The sequence below is a fragment of the Coturnix japonica genome, chromosome 13 (assembly GCF_054131305.1).
Source record: "Coturnix japonica strain WE chromosome 13, WE-NBRP24, whole genome shotgun sequence".
Taxonomy (NCBI): Eukaryota; Metazoa; Chordata; class Aves; order Galliformes; family Phasianidae; genus Coturnix; species Coturnix japonica.
In genome coordinates this window covers 20,082,744-20,103,718 of record NC_140675.1, presented here as the reverse complement: position 1 = coordinate 20,103,718, position 20,975 = coordinate 20,082,744, and positions in this window count along the sequence as shown.

Genomic DNA, 20,975 nt, shown 5'->3' with positions numbered 1-20,975 from the left:
AAATCACAGCATCTCCAGTGGTATTAATTAATGTGTTTTCACAGAAAAATGAGAACATCTTTCCAACCTCGGCAATGAGTGAATCTGCTGCACAAATTAGCCCTAATAACAACCCCGAGAGTCTGCAGGAAGCTGTAGAAACAGCAGCCCGGGGGGGAATCAAAGAGACAAGATATTTTGCTCTGCTGTTTCTCCCAGTGAAGAAAAGCCAGACCTGGCCCCGGTGCAGAGCCCACCCTTCCCACAAAGGAATGGAGGGTGGCACCTGGTGGGAGCCCAGCTGTGTGAGCAGTGCTGGGAGCTATCTACCTCCTTCACTGGTAATGCCCTGGGTTAACCAGACACACTCCCTTGGAAGCATCACCTCTGCATGAGAAAACTGGGCAAGAGAGAGACTTGGTGTGACAGCGACCAATGTGGCTCCATCAGATGGGAGTGGAGCTGCTGCCCAGAGGCAGGTGGGTGGTTGGGCTCTGTGCTTTACAGCCAAAGAGCTCAGGGTGGGAGCAGAGCCCCAGGGCTGGGCAGAGCCTCTCCCTACTTTTGGGGAGCCCTGCAGCCAACCCAGCCTCGCCTGCCCACCGCTCTGCTGCTCAGCAGCTTTCAGGAGGAAATCACAGCTTCTGCAGAAGTCCTGTTTTCCCCACAACAAAGTCCTGGTTTTCCTCCAACAGTTGCACCTCACGGAGCCAAACCAGGATGCTCTGAGGTCAGCTTGGCACTAACCCCCTCACAACCCATCTTGCCATCCCGCAGAGCACACAGTGGTGGCACAAGGCCCCTGACGTGCTGCTGGGATGCCCTACCACAGGGCTGTGTCCAGCCTGACCATGGACTTAAGTGGAAATCACCAGAGCTGAAGTAAAGCCTTCCCAGCAGCAGTCAGCTGCCCAGGAGGCCCAAATCCCTGTGCTCAGCAGCCACCAACACAGCGCAGCTCATTGATCCCACTTTGAATCAAAGGCAGCATGCAGTGTAGTTCATTCAGGGCTGCTCAAACAGGAGCTGCATGGAGGTGTTGCGGACCACCACAGGGCAGCCCCAGGGTGGGGGTGGTGAGGAGGGGCGAGAAGAGTTTGTCAGATGGCAATTAGCATCAAGGAATCCCCGAGCCCTCCACAGCTCCTGCTTGCTGCCTCTGGCCTTGCAATAAACCTGCTGCTGGTCTCCATTCCAGGTGGCCAGCTGTTCCTTATTTCTAAAGCCCTTTGCCTTTGACTAATTAATCAGCTCCAAATGTCTCAGTATGGCCTGCCTGAGCGGGCGGCCAGAAACACAGTGTTGGGATGGAGCCCTTGTGCCATGGGGCCGGCAGCTGCCCCACCTCCAGTAGAGGAGCCACGAGCAGAGGTGCTGCCAACACACCGAGCTCTGCTGCATCCAGTTCAGGCTCTCTTCCCTTTGGAAAGCCTGAAAAGAACCAATTTTTACTTTTACGACCTTGGATCTGATCTTCACAGAGAAGGTGCTCCAAGGCCATCTGTGCCAAGACGCAGTTTCCCAGCAGAAGAATGAAGGAAAACAAGGGAAAGCTCTTTGATCTTTATGTGCCTGCTGCTTTGAGCTAAAGAAGCACTGAGCATGAAGCTGCACTTCACATCCAGGTTTGTGATCTCTGCTCCTGGCAGCAGCTCGTCTCCTCCCTCAGGGAGCAGCACAGAACCCCTCACCCTGCCAAACAGGTCCCCTTGTAGCAGGCTGGGGGCTGATCCCAATTACTGCCTACCTTAGGCAAGGGGATATGCCTCAGTGGTTTTCCTTCCCCCACACAAAACAGAAGGGACATCTCCTGGTGAGCCTCTTCCACGTCTCTGCGTGGGAAGCTCTCAGCGTGGGGCTCCTGTGCTCACAGCGCAGCCCCTACAGATGGCACAGGGTCCTCCAGCAGCAGGGAGCTCAGAGGATGAGGGATGCCAACTGAACAACAGGCTTCTTGCCATCCGGCCCCTTCTGAACAACTGAGAATCGCTTGGGATGTTCAAATGGAAATCTGGGCTTTCAAGATTTCCTGGTACCCCGGAGGATGCTGGTGCTGTGTTTGCTCATCTCTGCTTTGAAGCCCTGGCTCGTCCAATGCCCAGTGGTGGCCAGCCTCCAGAAGGCAGGATTTCCCTACCCAGTCCGACATCTGGTTCCAGAGGTGATGAGCAACTTTGGAGCAAGACTGTCAGACGTGACATGCCTTGGGCTTCTGCACAGAAGGCAGGGCTGTCACCACAGCAGGAACACATGGAGTATTCAAATACCAGAACGACAATCCTGTGCTGCTGCATGGGATAGGCCATCTGAAAAACAGCAAGGGCCACAGCCCATAGAACCAGGAGCTCATTGCACAGCAGACATGTCTAAAGAGCTTCCTGCTGGGGTCAGCCTGCTCCTGGCCTTGCTGCACCGCAGCCGCTCACAGCTCTGCTCCAGCCTTGGCTGTATTCAGGGTTTTAAGGCTTCCTCCTGCAGAGCCATTTGTTTGTGCCAGCCAAGTTGCTCAATAGGATGACACACAGACCCCACGGAAGGGCTGTGCAAATGCTCTGCCAGTCCTCCTGGCAGGAAGAGCCCTCTTCTTCTTCAGGACATGAAAGGGCTGCCTTAAAGTTGGACCAAAAGGGTTCCCACATCGCAATTCCCCCATTTCCCCAGGGAAAGGGCTGAAATACTGATGAACACGAGGCCTGTGGGCTCATTGCAGCAGTGACAGCTGCGGAAATGGAGGGGATTTGGGAGCCCCGGGCGGAGGTGAGGGGCAGCTGATGGACGAGGTGATAACGCCTCGGCAGATGGCTCCAGGGGCTGTGCCACACTCACAGGGCGTAGACAAAACACAGAGGTGAAGCCCAGATGTTTAACTTCAGCATCTGGATGTGATTCCTAAACAGAGACGCTCACATCTGACTGTTCTGACTGAAAATAAATGGTTTGTTTGACCTTCCCTGTAGCCCACCCCAATATTTTCTGGGTCTCTCCTAAACACGCAGCAGCTGCTCCCCCCTCACCAGGACTGGTGAGTATCAGATGAGAGCTGTGCATTGTGCCACGGGAGGAGCATCGTGGTGTGCAGGGATACCCAACTCTGAGGCACCCAGCATCTCCCCTCCAAACCAGAGGTGCATCCCTGCAGCTGTTCCTAAGCCGAGGGGATGGAGCTGCTCAGCATCCTGTGAGCGCTGGGAGAACCCACTCAAGGAGCTGCTCTCTCAGAGTGTGTTTAAGCGAGGAAGTCCCTTTCAGATGGGATATCTGATCTTGGATCAGACGCAGCACGTGTCAGTGACTCCTCCGCACTGCTAATAAGTGGAAATGGTAGGCGGTGGGTGGTGTTGAAGTTGACAATGAAGATAGTGATTAGTGATGACGGGCAGTATCAATTAAGGTTAATCTGCCTAATAGCCAAGCCTGAGAGTAGTGTGTCTGACTGATGGTGACAAGCTGGAGAGGCCACAGTGACCACAGAGATGTAAGACAATGCTGGTGGCACACAGAGCAAACAAGTGGTGACACAGTAATCTGTTACTTGGATTACTTGTAATACCGCAGGCACGGCTGGCACTGAGCGCACTTTGCTTCTCCTGTAGGATCAAACAGGCGGCACTGATGGCCATGAGCAGAGCCATGGGGACCTCTCTCCAGTGGCTTCCGTTAGAAATGGGGTGATGACTCAGTTCTGACCACCCAGTCTGGGAGCTGGTGGCCATCCAGCAGCAATGAGCTGGGGCTGTGGGTGCACTGCAGCACCCAGCCTCATCCCCAGGGGTGCTGCAGGGGTCTCTGTCCCCCTGCCATGCTGGCCTTGGAGCTTTGCAGCACACTGAAGCAGAAACACTGGCGTGTCCCACTGCCAGGAAGGCGACGTGTGAGAGCCAGGCCAGCCCACAGGGACAAGGTGATACTTCACATGGGCAAAAATAAAGGGCAAAACATGTCAGCTCGCTGCGATAAGGGCAGTCACACAAAGCAGGCGCTGCTCACGGAGCAATATGTTAACTGTCATCAAGCCTGGGAGCGCGACAAGGGCCAGAGCCTCGTGCCCATCAGATTTACTCTGTTGAGGTCAAAGCAGGGCTCTGTGAGCAGGCTGCCAAGGCCCGAGCACACACAGGCGCCGTAGAGTTGGTCACATCAGCTGAAAGCCACCCAAGTGTGACCACAGCTTCACTAGTGCTGATATGGTGCGGCTGAGCTGCAGAACTGCTGCTAAGCCTGAAGCTCTGCACCCCAGGCACTGCTCCCCAAACCTGCTGGTCAGCGCTCTGTGGGTAACATCAGCAGGAGCTGCCCCCACACCCACCCGCCCCAGAGATCCAGGGCAAGCTGTGACTGGGCTCCAGCCCCACAAGCTGCTCCATCAAGCCCCAAGCCTACAGCAGAGCCACAGCCCTGGGATACCGGTATATCCATGGGCATGGACAGCACAGCCAAGCTCGGAGCTGGAGCTGCTTGGGGCACTCCCACCATCCACACACACTGATCTTATCAGCAGCCTCGAGACTCCACCACAGCCTTGTCTTGGTTTTTAATTTGCTCTGGTTTTAATTTGGGGGGATTTTGTTGTCTCTGGTGCTGCAGCCCTTGATGAGCACGTGCACCGGCGCACACGCACACGCGGGATTGCCAGACTCAATCACACACACGTTTGCTCGCGACCTCTTGGAAATCTTTGGATTTGGACCAACTTTTCTTTTCTTACATGCGTTTGTTGTAGTCCGATATTTATAGTTTATTTAAAATAAACGGCTCCTTATGTTCCCTGCTTCCTGCTGCCGGGGGGGGGAGGGGGTGGGTTCCCTGGGGTTGCTGTCTATCTGCTGAGCTGTCTTCTTCTTTCTTTCCTCCACCTTTTGATTTTTTTCTTCCTCTTCCATAAACATTTTTTAAGCAGATCCCACCCTCGCCAGGCACTGCTGAGTGAGCAGGGCTTCGTGGAGCAAAATGCTGGAGAGGGATGAGGAGGAGCAGCAGGAGAGCGTTCTCCGGACCACAAGAGCCATGTGTGAATCCAGGTATGAGGACATGGAGCAGGACACAGGGCTGCAGCCGGGCAGGTAGGGCTGGCAGCAGTCCCTGTACCCACCTACTCCTAACCACATCTGGGCTGTGAGTGTGGGGCAGCCCCCTCCAGGAGTACCCATACAGAGATGGTCAGGCTGTGAGTCCAAGCAGGATGCTCCCATTCTGCCCCAGCCAAGACCAAGTCTCTCTCTCTCTCCACGGAGAGACTCCCACCTCCCTCCCAGTCCTTATTCCCTTATTTGTCCCCCCTGACATTGACCTTCCAAGGACCCCAAACACAGGACTGCAGACCAGTGGTGTAGCCTGAGGCCAGGCCTGTGTGGTTGACTAATGCTCTCCTCTCAGCCCAGATGCTCCCAGCTCCATCCCTGCATGAATGGACACATCACAGGGATGAGGGCTGCCCAGGAGCACTGAGCACCCCATGCTCCAACACAGCTGAGCAGGGGGGCAAGAGAGGAAGAGGAAAAGGGCCCCTGGCTTCACTGATGAGCCTGAGCAGGCTGCTCCCCTCCATAGGCATAAGCAGGGGTCAGGGAATCCACAAAGGAGCAGCCCCAGCAGCCCACAATAACCTGCAGCAGCTCAGGGCATGAGCTTGCAGGGATGTTGCTGGAGCATCCCTGTTGACGGCGGGAGGACAGAGGGATTAAACCAATGTTTGCATGGCCTTTTACTCCCAGCAACCTCTTGGCAGCTCTGTCTCCATCACTTGGGCCGACAAATCCCATTTGTTTTGGAAAAGCTGTTTGTTTTCTAAGCCTCTGCTGCAAACGGAACGTTGTAGCTGTGAGCGATCCGGCGCCTGCATGAGCTGACACAGCGTCCGCTCCGCAAGAAAAGGGCAGAGGAAACCATGGGGGATGAATGTTTCTAGGGAAGGACATCAGAGCTGATGTGAGTCCTGCCTGCACAGCAGGGCACTGGGGCTGCCCAGTGGTGAAGGGAAAGGGCTGATCCAGAGCAGGTGGTGGCTTTGAGCAGCAGGATGTCCCCTCTTCTGGTCAGCCCCTTGGGCTCCCCATGCACGCAGGATCCCACAGCCCATGTGTAGGATCATACCTTGCCATTTACATACAGTCCCCAAGCTTGCAGGCTTGCAAGAGCTCTTTCTTTTTTTCCAGTTCCTTTTCTTTCTCTTTTCCTCTTTCCTTTCCCTTTTCTTCCTCTTCTTTTTCCACTTCATCTTCCTCCTCTTCTCATTCCCCCCCTCCTTTCTGGTCCAGATGTATGCAATCCACACAGAGCACATTCGACTTTCACACACACGTTAATCATTTGCTGGCACCATTTGGGATCAGGGCTATGGCACATGGGCAGAGCAGCTCATGGGGCTGTGCTGGGCCATAGGAAGGAGGGACAGCAGCACAACCCTCAGCCCCTGGTGCCTCATAGCACTGCAAGCAGTAGGGCTGTGAAATGGCTGCAGATGCTCCTTCTCCCAGCACAAGGAGCCCTCAGAATGGTGTGGGGCACCCATGTAGAGGGGAGCTGCAGCCAGAGGGTTGCTGGAGCCCTTATGAGGGCAGGGACAGCCAGTGGGGCCTGGCAGGCGATGAGGAGGAAGGACAATACAAAGGTCCATTTGTGCTCCTGGCTGCTGGCCCCCTTGACCTCCCCCATGCCACAGCAAGGCTGGTATTCAGGAATTAATTGGTGTAATTAAAGTGTGGCACGACTTTGCCATGGCCTCCAAATGAGGTGGCGGAGAGCCAGTGCCTGCAGGCAGAGGAGGAGCCCCTCGCATGCAATTCTCCATGTAGAAAAGGGCAGATCTTGGGCAGCTCCAGGGCATGAAATCAGCATAAAGAGATTGCTGGGAATAGTGCTGGCCCCACAGCACACATCCAGTGAGCTGCTGCATCCCATCCTGCCACAGCCACACCATGGGCAGGAGGTGCTGGCACTGCAGTGAATAGTGCCTGGGGTTGTGCCACACAACCAAATCTCTGGCAGCTGTGCCCGCAGGTTGAGTCCCCTCACCCCAAAGCAAACACTAGGCCAAGTGCTTGCCACCACGGTGCAGGAGGAGGGGAAGCAGCCACTGGAACCCAAGTCCACCAACAGTTGGGGCTGTCCTCATTCCTCCTTCCCAAACCCAGGGACTGCTTCTAAAGCCAGACACAGCCAAAGCCATGCACCAGTTCCTCTGCCTGCAGAAACCACAGCTCCCATGTCCTGCACGCTCCATCTCATCGCAGCAGCTCGCCAGACACTGCGGCTTGGCCTGTGCCCCATAAGCACGCCTGCGGCTCAGGGTAAACAAACAGCCCCTCCAGTGAGGCCACTTGCCACCGTGGCCACTTGGCTGGCACGGCCGTACTGAGAGGTGCCACAAGCCTTGGCCCTGCGGTCACTGCGGGCTCAGCTGCGTGCACTGTCTGCCATCACAGCTGGTGGAGATAGGGTTGAAACAACAAACAAACAAGAAACATGCACGGCTTGGCTAGGCCTACACATGGGAAACAGAGATAAGCAGCTCCGACAGTCGAGTCCCAGTGAGGCAGCAGAGCAAGGAAAGAGGGCAGCAGAACTGCTGTGTGCTGGCTGGGGGAGGAGAAAGGAGAAGGAGAAGGAGAAGGAGAAAGGAGAAGAGAAGGAGAAGGAGAAGGGAGCACTATTCCTGCAGCAAATTTTCCTGAGCAGCGCTGGCTGCTGGGTCTCAGCCTTTAGCAGATCAGTGTTGCCAGCTCCTGGTCAGCAGAGCAAGGCACACAGCTCGGGTGGCACAGCCGCAGTGTCTGCCCATGGGCAGGAGCAGCAGCATCCTGGTCACGGTTGTGCTGTGGGTCCTGGGGCACAGTGCCCAGCTGTGGTGTGAGGCTGAGCCAGGCAGCAGGGAGCAGCCCCGTGCCCCACACCGCAGCCAGCTCCAGCGGGGGCCATGCAGCACACTGCACGCAGTGGTGAGAGGAAGGGCAGTGAATCATTAATGCGCTGCTAGAGCCTGTGATGGAAGCCCCCAGGCACCTCAGATTTGCATGAGACCGCACAGACTCTGGAGCCCGGGTCTGCACACCCGGCACACTGCGCTTTCCCCTGCCCAAATACCTTCGTGCTGTGCCCTGGCAGGAGCTGCAGCCTTGTTACTCGGGCTCACGATGTTTTTCTAAACAACTGATCTCACAAGTGCAGTTTGGAGCAGAGCTTCTGCTGTGGAGCTGGGACTGGGTTATTTCCACAGCCCCGATTCTTTGGAAACTGCTGAAGCAGGCGAGAGAATAGTTCACGGTCCCCTTGAACGCACCCGACCTCCCCGGAGGAGCTGGCTGAGTTCGTGGTTTGAGCAGGAGAAGACTTGTGCTTTATTCCCAGCTCTGCCACTAACTCACTGGGTGGCTTTGAGTGAATCACTTCCTCCGCCTGTATTTCCAGCTGGGAAGTGCCGGGTCAGCGGCCGCCCCCGGCCGTACCTGGCTGCCTGCAGCCCAGCACAGGGCACGGCACCCACGCAGGGCAAGACGTGGGCTGGCACCTCAGGCTGCACCAGCTGCACAAAGGACGCTGTGCCACCATCCCCTCCTGTCTGCGGGTCCCTGGGGCTCACCTTGTCTCAGGCACCCTCACACTGTCCATTGAGGGCAGAGCAGCTCTCACATCCCCTCTGCACCATGTGCCTCCTTCAAGAGATTTGGGTCAGACTCAGCAGTGTCTGCAGATGCTGCAGGAAAGAGAGAGCTGGGCTAGAAATAAACTTGAAGCGTTCTGGATCACTGTGATGAGCACAAGTTGCTAAAGCTGCACAACTTCATCTTCTAGGCTTGCACACTCGGCACAGAGGCTCTGCCCACAGCCATTGGGGTGCTGCCCCTGTGCCCACTGTGCTGGTGTGTGCAGCCCTCAGATGTTTGGGGTCAGGATCTTCTCACAGACCTTCTGAGGCGTTATAAGGGGACAATGTGAACTCCAGAAATGCTGATAACGCCGGGTAACCCCATAAGAAGGCACAGGGAGGCACCGAGAGCCCGGAGCCGGGCAGCACGGTTCCCATACACGACCTCCACCCGAGCACGGGGGAAGCACGAGGCTTTGCTCCCCTCCTGGCTCCAGGCACGAAGCGCTGCGTGGTTTTGCTCCGGGCAGGCGAAGAGCACCCTCTGCTGCTGCAAAGCGGCCGCCCAGCCGCCAGCCTGGGCAGCGAGACGCTGCAAGGCCCGGCCTCGCTGCTGCGTTCGTAGTCACAGCAAAAGGAAGCTGATAAATCCGCTCCCTAAACGGATTTGCATTTGGCATCTCTTTCAACAAGGGCAACGAAAACAGTCTTTGCTATCATATGCTATCATTTTACTAATAAAAACAGACCACGGTTGCCAAATACATCCAAGCATCTCAAAGTGTTCTTTCAATTAAAGAGACACTGCCAGATTCAAAGCGTGCGCTCTCAGCTCACACACCGGGCTGCGTCGAGCAGCGAAGGACGCGGGGTGCGCTCGGTCCCCACGCTCAGCTCCATGCACACACGGCTGCCTGCACACGGACGTGTCTGGCTCCTGCTCTGCTCCTCCTGCAGCATCCTCGGCACAGCGGCCGCTCCAGGCTCAGCTGCAGCGAGGAACCCCCAGGGCTCAGCCACGCACCTGCCTGGGAGAGCCGGGCTCTCACCGGAACCAGGACGGCTGTGGGGTCTGCGGCTGCAGCTGGCTGCGTGCAGGGCCAGGCATCTCGCAGCACAGCCCGCTCCTCGTGCTGCTCTCCCACGGCCACGTTCTCTTTCTGGGCTGCTCCCACCTGTGGAGAGTTCAGTGTGTGAGACTGAAGCATGGAGCTGAGTTTGGGAAAGAGGGAACCTGCACCTGGGGGTGCACAGCAGCCCCTCCAGAAGAGTTCTGGATGAGAGCAGCCCCACGTTGCTTGGGCTTCACCAGCCTGGCCTGGAGCTCTGAATCCCCTTGGGGTGCTGGGCAGAGTATGGGGGGTTCTGATCTTGAGGCAGAAGTGGGGACCAGCAGCATGGTCTGTTCCTGGGTCACTGCCTGGTGCCAGCTCACCATACAGGGAGTCATCAAAAAGCAGATGTTGAAAGGGCTCAGTCTGACTGTTCTTGTCCCTGTCTGCCTAAACCTGTCTGCATACCTTCACACTCTGCTGACACGATCTCTGAGACCTGGAAAAGCTCCCGCTTCCCAATGCCAGTGGCTCAGATGTCATTTGGAGGTGCCCCAGCCTCCGCTTGGCATCCAGGAGGACGTGGGGTCCCAGCTGCCACCTCCCCCCACTGTCCATGTTCCTGAGGAGACAGAACCCCCACAGACACCCTTCTGTGCACCCACAGAACCATAGAACAACAGCATGGTTGGGTTGGATGGAACCTCACAGCCCATCTGATTCCATTCCATGTGCAGGGACAGCTCCCACAGAGCAGGCTGCCCATCCACTGTCATGGGCATCTCCAGGGATGGGCACCCCCAGCTCTGGGCAGCAGTGCCAGCCCCTCACCACCCTCTGAATAAAGAATTTCCTCCTCACATCCCACCTAAATCATCCCTCTTTTAATTTAAAGCCATTCTCCTTGTCCTGTCAGGGCTCCCAGCCTCAGCTGCTCACAAACAGGCTGAATTTGGGGCAGGGGAAGGGGGATTGAATCCCCCACTTCTCACCCCTCGAGCAAATCTGGTCAGGAATTTTCTGTCACTGTTCTTTTCCTAAAGAAAAACGTGTTTGTGCCCAGCCATGCTTCTCAGCTCTGTGACCTTTAAGGCTGACTGTCTGCTGGGAAAGCAGGAAACAAACAGATTGGTTTGGTTCAGTTTGATCCGACTCAAAATATTTTTGGTCGTGGTCCTGATCCAAAGTGTTTCATCTCAGTTCAGTTCCACATTAATCCCTAATTCCCTGGCAGGCTGTGCTGCCAGCAGCGCTGTATGGGATGCTGCTCCCTCCCAGGGCCCTGCTCCTGCATGGAGCACAGCCTGGGCCAGGTGTGCTGAGAGATGCTGGGGTCCCCGAGCAGCCCTGTGCCCACATCAGGACACTGGCTGAGATCTCAGTCACTACACAGGCCCACAGCTCAGCAGGCTCCTCAAAAGCAGCTACTCACTGCTGTCTCTACCAGATTTCCTTTGCTTCTCTCTGCTCTGGGACTGCCTTCTTTCTGTCCAGCAATTTATCTGTCACCTTGTATCCCTGGCGCTGAACCCCTATGCAGATCATGTGTGCACACTGCAGGACCCCAAGCCCTGCGTGGTCAGATGCTGCCTGTCCTGAGGTCTCAAGGGGCTGGCAAACCCCCATGGAACATTAGGAGGGGGAGGCTCATGGTCTGACCCAGTGGTGATAGGAGGTCCATCCCTGCAGCTGACAGCATGGGAGGAACCCACACGGAAAGCTAAAGTGGGAGATCACCTTCTGTCAGACACCATCAAACACACCCAGCACAGAAAGCTCCCCCAGATATATACCTCCTCACACTGGAGTTTGGGGAGAATGTGTAATTTCCAGGGCTACAGAGGACATGACACAGAAGGCAGACCTGGCACAGCAGAACTCGTTGTGCTGCTTCTTGCTGCCTTTCTTTTGGTACTGCCACTGCACAAAGCAGAGGTTAACACCTGGCATCACAGTGACCAACACACCAGTACCTAATGCAAGGAAATAGCCTCTGTCTTGGGAGAGCAGCGTCCAAAATGGCCAGGTAGCATTTAGGATGCCCAGGCCCTGGAACTGCAGGAAGGACCACAGCTTTCTCACCCTCTGAGGCAAATTTTGGTGACGGCCTTTTCCCAACTTCACTAAATGCTCAGCACACAACCCAGGGAAAAGGACTGATGTCAGTGAGTGATGTGGCCACTATTGTGCTCAAGCCGCTCCTAGGAAGAAGCACCAAAATAATACAAGTTCTCTGTTTATCTGACACTGGCCAAGGGCAAAGTCAACAAACAGCCCTGGGATCTCTCGGGGGACTTGAAGCCGACAGCCCCGGTCTGCCCAGAATGGAGATGGGATGCATTGACTTTGGCAGCACTGGCTGCTCCACGCTGTCATGTCAATAAACATCCCCACAAAGACATCCAAAAGAGGTGAATGGTCGTGGGACGTGGAGGGGAATAGTGTTTGCTAGAAAGAGTCAAGAGTAGAACCAGCCTTATAAATAATAACACTTCACCCTACAGTGTGCTCATGAATAAAGAGAAGGAGGAACTCGCTGAGATTGGACGAGTCTGACACAACCTTCAGCTGCTTGTGTTGGGGAGGGAGGCTTGTTTCCAAAGAAAGGGGGTTGCCAAAATGCAGTCAAGAAGGAAATGAGCAGCATAGGCAGCAGGGAAAAGCCAGGCCATGGGCCTTAAAATGCACGTCACAGCACAAAACAGACGGCAGCTTGTGAAGGTCCCTCTGAATGGCAGCTGTGTCCGCTGCATATCAACTGTTTGCCTTTAGTCTGAGATCACCCACAAGTGTACTGAGAGTGCACTCTAAGTCATTCATAAAGACATGAAACACCACTGGTTCCAGCATTGTAAAAGCACTGAATTTCTTTGCCTCCTCCATGTCCTTTGTTTCTGGGCCCTCTACTACAGAAAGCAGCAAGTCCAGCCACTCCACAGTTTTCCTTTTGCTGCGGGGACACTTAAAGAGGCCCTTCTCTGCCACATCTGCTGAGCTTTGGCTCTTCTTACTCCATCCCTGGGAGCTCAGGCAATGCCCTGCTGGTCCCTGCAGACAGTTCTCCCCTGTGCCACCTTCCTGTGGGAGCTTCCCCTCAAGTTCACCCCCAAAGCCCCACTCCTGCACCAAGGAAGCCCAACCTTGCCTATGATGTGGCTATTTCAGTGGATCCAGTGAGGAGAGAAAGCCAAAGTTATGGCCCAGTCTATCTGAGGGGGATCAAAATATCTCAGCTGAACGTTTGCCACAGAACCATTTTAAGAGCAACAATGCCCCCTGCCTGTCTCCATCCCGGAGCTCTCTTTCCATCCATTTCTCATGCTGCAAATGAGTAGATTTAGGACTATCCCCTTTCTCATGCCACAGCCAAGACGTGTTACTCCTCATTTAGGGGAGACAGATCTTCCAGGACTGGATTCTGTTTTGACATGACATAGAAGAAAAGTAGCTTTACCAACGTCTCAGTGGCACAGACAGAGCCAGGCTCCGCTGCAGACAAGCCCTGCAGAGCCCGCATTCTCAGCAGCAGCCAGAAACTCAGCTCCTTCTGTTTTCAGTTGAATAATCCATACCAGTAACTTCTTGTCTCGGCTTTAAACTCATTCACCTTCCCAAACTCCCATAGTGCCAGAGAGAGGATTTTCCTATGAACGTGACCTGAGTGTTCAGCATCTCCTGGCTCTCTCAGGACTGCACCTTGTCTTGACTGACTGCTCTCCCCAAGAGGAAAGAACAAGTAAAGAGGGAGGAGAGGCAGGTCATGGCACAGAAAGCGGCCTGCTGAGTTGGAAAGAATCAGATATTTGTGGAGATACTGTGCGCTGTGCTCAGGCCACAGCCAGCATCCCCAAGCCAGGATGCTCGAGCGCCCTTGGCCGTGCTGAGGAGCAGGACAGCCTTCCCTGTGGGCAGCTGTGCCCCTGCAGAGCGGGGTGCAAGAGCTGCCAAAACCATTCTCTGGAGAGACAAGGGCTGGGTAGGACCGCAGACATCGCTGGCGCAGTGGAAGGCAGGAACTGGGAACCTGGAACAACGGACTGAGAAGCCCAGCAAGGGAAGAGCGTGGGGCGATGAGTCACAGACTGAGCGCGAGCACAGGAACAGGCTATCATGCGGTAACTGCGTCAGCGTTGCAGTCCATGTGCATTCGCTTAGTCCGTGCAAATAAGGTCACTCCAGCCAGCTTAGTGCGGTTCCGTCATGTTGGCTAACTCGAATTGACTCGCATGTGCCATGGATTAAGGGCGTGCACAAAGATGCCCCCCGCTGTCAGCTGATATATGGCAGAGATTCCTCCGTGGTAACTTGTCCGGTCTGTCTGCACCTCCAGCTCCATGACAAGCTTCATCAGTGGGATGGCAAAGCATGAACAGAAAGCTCTCTGGGCTATAATCATGTAGGTATGGAAGCCAGTGAGGTAATGCTCCACTATGATGAGGACCCATCCCATGGCATTCCTGCCTTCCATCTTGGGTGTGCCTCCTCCAGCAGCACAGCCTCCCATCTTCTCTTCCTAGGCTGGAGCCTGTTGGGCTTGGAGATGGCTGCTTGACAGAAGTGCCTCGTTAGGAGGTTTCGCAACAAGCTCCCTGTAACTGTGTTAAGCGGCCTGCATCATCTGTTTTGACTTTGCTGGATTTGTCTGTGTTCAATATATTTCTCACAAGGGTCCCAGTTCAGCCCTCATTGACGTCAATGGGAGTCAGTCCATTCCCTTCAGTGAGAGCAAGAGCTGTCCCTTGGTGCTTGTATCTCGGCTGTTTCATTTCAGTGCCCAGCTCCGTACACCCTCCTACACCAAGGGCTACCTTTCCCAGCCCTTAAGCATGGCTGGCAGCTCCAGCCTCTTCCTCCTGGCTGACAGATCCTGGCCTGGCTCACTCCTCATTCCCTGACGCTGTACCTCTCTCATTCATCCTACATGGCTTATCTTGATTTTCTGAACACCTCCATCTCCGCTGGACCCTCACCAACATTTCCACTTCTTAAACACTGACAAAGGAAGTTTTGTTGGTTGGTCTCTCCACCTGGGTGATTTCGTCATCCTACAGCTCTCTCATCCACCTGGGCAGTGAGGAAGGCTTTCACTCCATTTAGTTCCATTTCTGTATCATTGAGGAGACTCAATGAGCACTTCCCATCCTAGCTTAGATCTCTGCATGGGTGACTATCAAAGAGGGAGGCTGGACCATCACCAGGAGTCCAAGCATCCGGTTTCAACACCTCGCTCTGTTATGGGTTCCCACTGAGTCTTTGGTCAAACCACTCAAATTCTTTTCTCCTGTGAAACTGGGAATCGTGCTCTCCTCTCTCCAGTGGTTTTTCATGGTGTGATGTCCTCATGGTACTTCTGAGAGCACTACTAACATAGCACGCAGAGAACTACGCATCCCCGAGACTTCCCAAGTGAGCACCACCACAGCTTCTAAAACACTTCAAAAATGGGCAAACAAAGTCACAAAATATTAGCTGATCACCCACTAGATAAACCTTTCAACACATCTGGGGACTGCCAGGAAAGAGCAGGAGAAAGCACGCCATGCATGCATTGTTTCAAGCCTTTTCCTAGAGCATTCACTCCAGCAATGCCGGGGAGAGGATCCTGCGCAGGGCAGCCCCGTGCTGTGACTCAGTGTAGCCTTGCTTACATTCCCACGTTCACCCTGGAGCTAAACTGTCTGTCTGATTGACGTTATCCCAAGGAAGATCTAGAGTTAACGGCAGTAAAGTTCTTCAGAGAAGACGTAGCTCATGGAAGAGGGAAAAAGACAAGGAAAGAGGGAACAACGGGAACACTTCTCTGTCCCCATGACAGCTGGGCTTGGCTGTGGCTGGCTCCAGCTGTGGTGGTGGAACAGACACTGCGTGTGCTTCTGAAGCTGCCACAAAGCATCCCAGTGCCAAAGATGCGCCCCAGGGCAGAGCGGGAAGCGGGAGGGCTGGGCCCCATCGCCTGGTGTGGCTTCGAGGGTGGGAGATGGGTTTTATCCATAACAGAGATGCTTCTAGAAGGGGACCAGCTGCCTGTGGGCTTCTGCAGAGAGGAGGGAGTACGGCAAATCATCCACACAGCACTCAGTGCCAGGGGAATGGCTGCAGGATGTGGCTCTGTCCCACTGATGGGCAATCCCTGAGCATTCAGCCCCAGGAGCAACACCGTATCCCATTATATTTAGGGACAAGTAGAATAAGAGACGGTGTTTGAGAGCTGGTAGTGCGCAGGTAACCCCACATCATCTCCCTTTGGAGTTGCAGAGACTGGAGCACTCACACAGCCCCGGACAGAGGGCAAAGCATGGGGAATGGCTGCCAGGGCCAAGGGCAGCTAGCAATGCCCTTCCTCTGCACTCTGTCAGCACAGCCACCCTGGCAGGGACGAGCAGGGGACAAAGATGTGCTGCATCACTGCTGTCAGCCACAGAGGAGGTGGGGACGTGAGGGGGAGAGAGGAGGAGGGATGGAAAAGGTGAACGGTGGCTGCCAGAGCCTGGTTCAGGTGGAGCAGGGCAGAAATGGCAGCGAATCCACTATTTACGAGGAGCAAAGTGTTACAGAGCACAGCTGGGCCTGGACTACCTTCCCCAACACCACGGCCTGCCAAGCTCCTAATAAAACCCAACACAGGTTGACTGGGGTTCTCCCACTGCTCCCCCTCCCAGCTGGGGCTCGCACCCCCCAGCACCCCGCAGGGCTCCCACCCACCCCACAGCCTAGGGCATCCATGCCCATGCTCTGCCTGCCCTCTGCGGCCCCACCTCACCGCACGCGCCCCGGCCGGGCTGGAGCACGCCCACAGCCTGTTGTTGTTGGTTTTGGCTCGGCGGTAGCAGGCTGCTTCCAGCAAGAGTGGTATGAATAATTGCCCAATTAACTGGAGGAACTTCCAGATGTGTGTTTGCTTTCATACCCGTCCAGCCCCCCTCTATCCCACGTGCCTAATGCCGTGGAGAGCAGTGGGAGTGGGAGAGCCAAGGCTGCGCGGGCAGGTCGAGCCCGCTGCCTGGCTCTGCTCTGCTTTCCATCCCCACCTCCCGCTCTTTAAATGGGGAAATGGTCCTTTTTAACGACCCTGGGGAGAAAGAAACTCGCTCTGCCTTCCAGAGCTTGGCTGTGCACGCCAAAAGCCGAGCAAGCAGAGAAGAAAGCTGATCCCATGTTGTGATTTTTATCAGGTGCACATACAGTGAACCCTCTCAAGACAGGTATTTCTGCATCTCCCCGCCTCCCTTCCTGCTGAATACCCTCATGCTCCACAGAGGTTTGCTATCAGCCAAGCTGCTTTAACCCAGCAGACACGCTCGAAACATTTTGGGATAGCAGCTCTCTGCTGCTATGGGATCCTGCCCAGCACTGCCGCCCATCCCCTTGGCACTACCTGAGCCAGGGGTCTCCCTCCAGAACCTGGGTGGAGATTTGACCCAGGCGTGGGTTGTCTGTACCTGGGTGAGCAGACAAAGGCCAAGAGGGGGCTCAGATCCCACTGGTGATGTGAACTCCCCACCATCCCTCACTTGCACAAAGTGCCCAGGGGGCGGCTTTGCCCTTCCTCTAATTTCAGCACTCAGATTGGCACCTGAATAGTTCTGCTGCTTCAGAAACAGAACCAGCTCCAGCACTCAGGTCCAACGAGCCAGTCCACTTGAGAGGCTGTGGTCTCTCCCTGCTGCACAGCACAGATGGAGCTTAAAGGACAAAATTACACCAGATGGCAAACTTTGAGACAGTTACTGTTTGGGGAAATGAATGCCATCCAAAACACGTCTCTGCCCAACTGTGGCATGAGTGAAGCAACTCCAGCTCAAGGCAACTTCCCAGACCAAAACCTCAGCCCTGGGACCCTCGAGACAGGATGGCCAGAAACCACAGCAGGAGGGTGACATACATATTTGAAAGTGGCATTAGCTTGGCACTGTGGGCATCATGCAGACTCAAACTCCCAAGGCTCAGTCTTGCAAAGCTTCCAACACAGCAAGCAGAGAGCACCAAAAATGTGTAGCCCCATGGCCCTGGCCAGAATTCCACCTCAACATCAGCACATGGGTGCATGCACTGCACAATTGAAGCTGAAGGTTCTTAAAAGCTGTCCATAAGAGCCCAGAGCATCAGAGCCTAGAGGCAGGGGAAGGTGGCACATGCATGAGGAAGGCCAGGTATGAGATGTGAGGGGTGAGACAGCACCAGAGATACAAAAATGGAGAAGCAGATAAGAGCCCAGATGCAGACAAAAGTGTTTATCCTAAGAACAGCAGGGTCTTGCAGCTGTACCCACTGCAGTGCTGAGCCTGCTGCCCACCTCGCTGCCCTCAGGAGGCGGGGGAAGCTCTCGGGCTGCACTCTGTGCTGTAAGGGTGGAACAACTGGCTTCCCCTCCACGGCCATCTCCCACCCGCCGCCCCGCAGGGCTCTAAGTGGGCTGTAAATGTTTTCAGCATGGCACTTTACCAAGCACAGGCCATAAATTACAGTCCCGTGCCGATAATAAGTCAGGTAATAGCAGCACTTTTTTGTCCTGCCAACCGCACAAAAGGTTGGCAGAGGGGAGGAGGAAGGCGAGGGAGACGCCTATTAGCACCAGGCTGGATTTTATGCGAGATGGAAAGTGTTTGTTCAGCTGGAAGCAAGAGCAGCCCTTAACCCAAGAGTGTACGGTAATGAAAACAGCGCACGGAGGGGAGAGGGCAGCGGCACAGAGCAACGATTCACCACCAGCACAGGTGTGAGGGCTGCACGGAGCAGAGCCAGGTCACAGCACCCACACAGCCTGCCTGCACTCTGTCTCTGTTTCACACCTTTGGGAAGCACTAACTGTGGGATCTGCTCTGCCTTGTGGGGGAAAAGAGACAGATCCCAGAGCACACAGAGCTACAGGTTTGAGTGTGGAGCTGCCTGCCCTGGGAAACCGAGAAAACAGACAAGTTTGCCTGGAGACCCCGCAGGTCAGCAGGCAGCAGCTGCATGGGCAGCAGTGAATCGCCATGTGCAAGGTCTCTCTGCAATGAGCTTTCCTTCTCCAGATGCTGCAGAGGTGATCAGGAGTGTCCCAAAGGCACCCAGCATCCAGAGGTATCTGCATGGATCCAACACTGTACAGTATCCAATGCAACAGCAAGACCTGCAGCCAGAGCCAGATGTTTAAGAAGCAACCATCATGCATTTCAGAATCCTTGACATGAAACTACTTGTCACCCACAGCTACACCCCTCTCATGAAGGGCAATTATAGTCATCCAAAAGGAAGGACCTGAGTCTCTCCCAAGGAACCCCTGTGTGTGGCAAGAGAATCACCTGTGACCTACCAGCTACCAGGAAGCACAGTGCTCACAGATCTCTTCTTGGAGCCACAGGAACGGGTGCTGCCCATACAAGCAGTGCTCCTGACTCCATGCTGTCACAGCCTCTGGCACACTCCCAGTTGAGCAGGTTTGAATCCATGCTGGAAGGAATATCGACTGCTCTCCCATGGGAGGGCTGCAGCTCTGGCTGCTGCAGGTGGATAAGAATGTGATCTACACCACTGGGCAAGCATCCCGTCAAGATGCCAGCATGCGATAGAAAAGGATTTGCTTAATTGTCCCACGGTAATTCCCAGTTTTACCCACAGGAGGTCACACTTTGTCGGCCTTATCAGCTTTCAGTGAGATCAGCCCCGTGCAAACCGCGCTGCTGAGGACCAACCAGCTCAGGGCTTGGCTGCTGTCCCCATCCGAAGGGTGCCAGCCCCTCTCCCAGGCTGACAGACACCCATAGGGACAGCTTTCCTGCACCATGATCCAAATAAATGGCTCAGCATGAGCTCATCTGTTATGTCTTCAGAAATACAGAACGAAGCCATCTTCAGGACACAAACCCAGAGGAAAACAGGCTTTGCTAAATGCTGCATTTGTGAAACTGTTTATTTCATGCCATGTGAAAGTCTGAATCACAGTTCACACTTTAGCTGACACGTTCCTGCAGTCTGCTGTGTCTCTGCATGCTTTGTCTTCCCCACAGCCCATCACTCCCCTGATCCATGCACACACCACGCCAACATCTTCACCCTGCCTCAGTTCCCCTTGAGAAGCTCAGGAACTCTTGCCCTGCCTGTCCTGCCTCAGGACTGCCACCTGCCCACACAGCACACAGAGTATGAGTACAACAGGGAGAAGATGCTATAAATACTGAGGACAGATGGAAGGCTTTCATCCTCCTGCAGAACCTTTTCTAGCACTGCCCACATCTCTCTCTGTTCCTGCAGCTCTCTGTCTGCTCTCACCCTTTTCTATCACCACTTCCCTTACTATCTCAACTTACTTTGCCCTCAGCTCTGGGCAGCAGTGCCAGCACCTCAACAACTTTTTACTCATTTTTTAATGAAGATTTTCCTCCTGACATCTGATTTACTTTTCCCTTCTTTTGGTTTAAAACCATCCCCTTGTCCTATCACTGTCTTCCCATGTAAAAGGTTGGTTTCCCTTCTGTTCATACACTCCTGTCAAGTACTGGAAGGCTGCCATGAGGTCTTCTCAGAGCCTTCTCTTCTCCACGCTAAACAAGCTCAGCTCCCTCAGCCCTTCTTCATAAGGGGCCACCAAATCCTCCTGCTTATTTCCCATGCTGAAACAGAAAGCAATGCATGCAACATAAAAAAACCCCATTTTGCACTAAAAAGTAAAGTATCCTGAGATGGCCTCAGCACTAAAAGAGATCCTGGGGTGGGCAGGCTGCTCCATGACAGCTTCAGAGCTTCCAGAAAGCAAACAGGACCTCACTGGTATCCAGCAAAGGGCGCACAGAGCTCTGTTGCAGCAGCAGGAGCACTGAGTGTGACACACCACACAGCTCTGCCACATTGCTGCTCCCTGCCATGGGAACAAAGCTGGCTGATGGGGGAAGCACAGAGGAATGAGAGAAGCCCCCCATGCCCTGCTTATACCCGAGCTGCCAGCAGCTCAGCTCCCCAATGCTTCCCATTCTGTTATCGCTCCTTGTTTCCTCGCAGCCTTTGCGGTTTCTGCCAGACTATAAACCTTCTGGGAAAGGATTCCTTATCTGTTTGGCAATGGCCCGCACCACCACGCTGTGTACATTATGGCGCATATAAAAGATTACAGCTTTATTGGCCACTTCAGCGTCCTGCACCAATAACCTCAGAGCAGCAGTGAGCAGCACACTGCCACCAAGCCAGGGCAAACAAACAGTGCAAAGCCACCGCTCTGCGAAAAGAGCTGATTTCCAGCCTGATTGCAGGCTTTGCAAGAAAACAATCACATGGACACTGAGCACCAAACAACTCAAACCTATAAGTGTCCATAAAGCAGATATTATACACAGCAGCCATCACACCCAACAGCCATCAACCAAACAACCACCACAAACACAACAGTT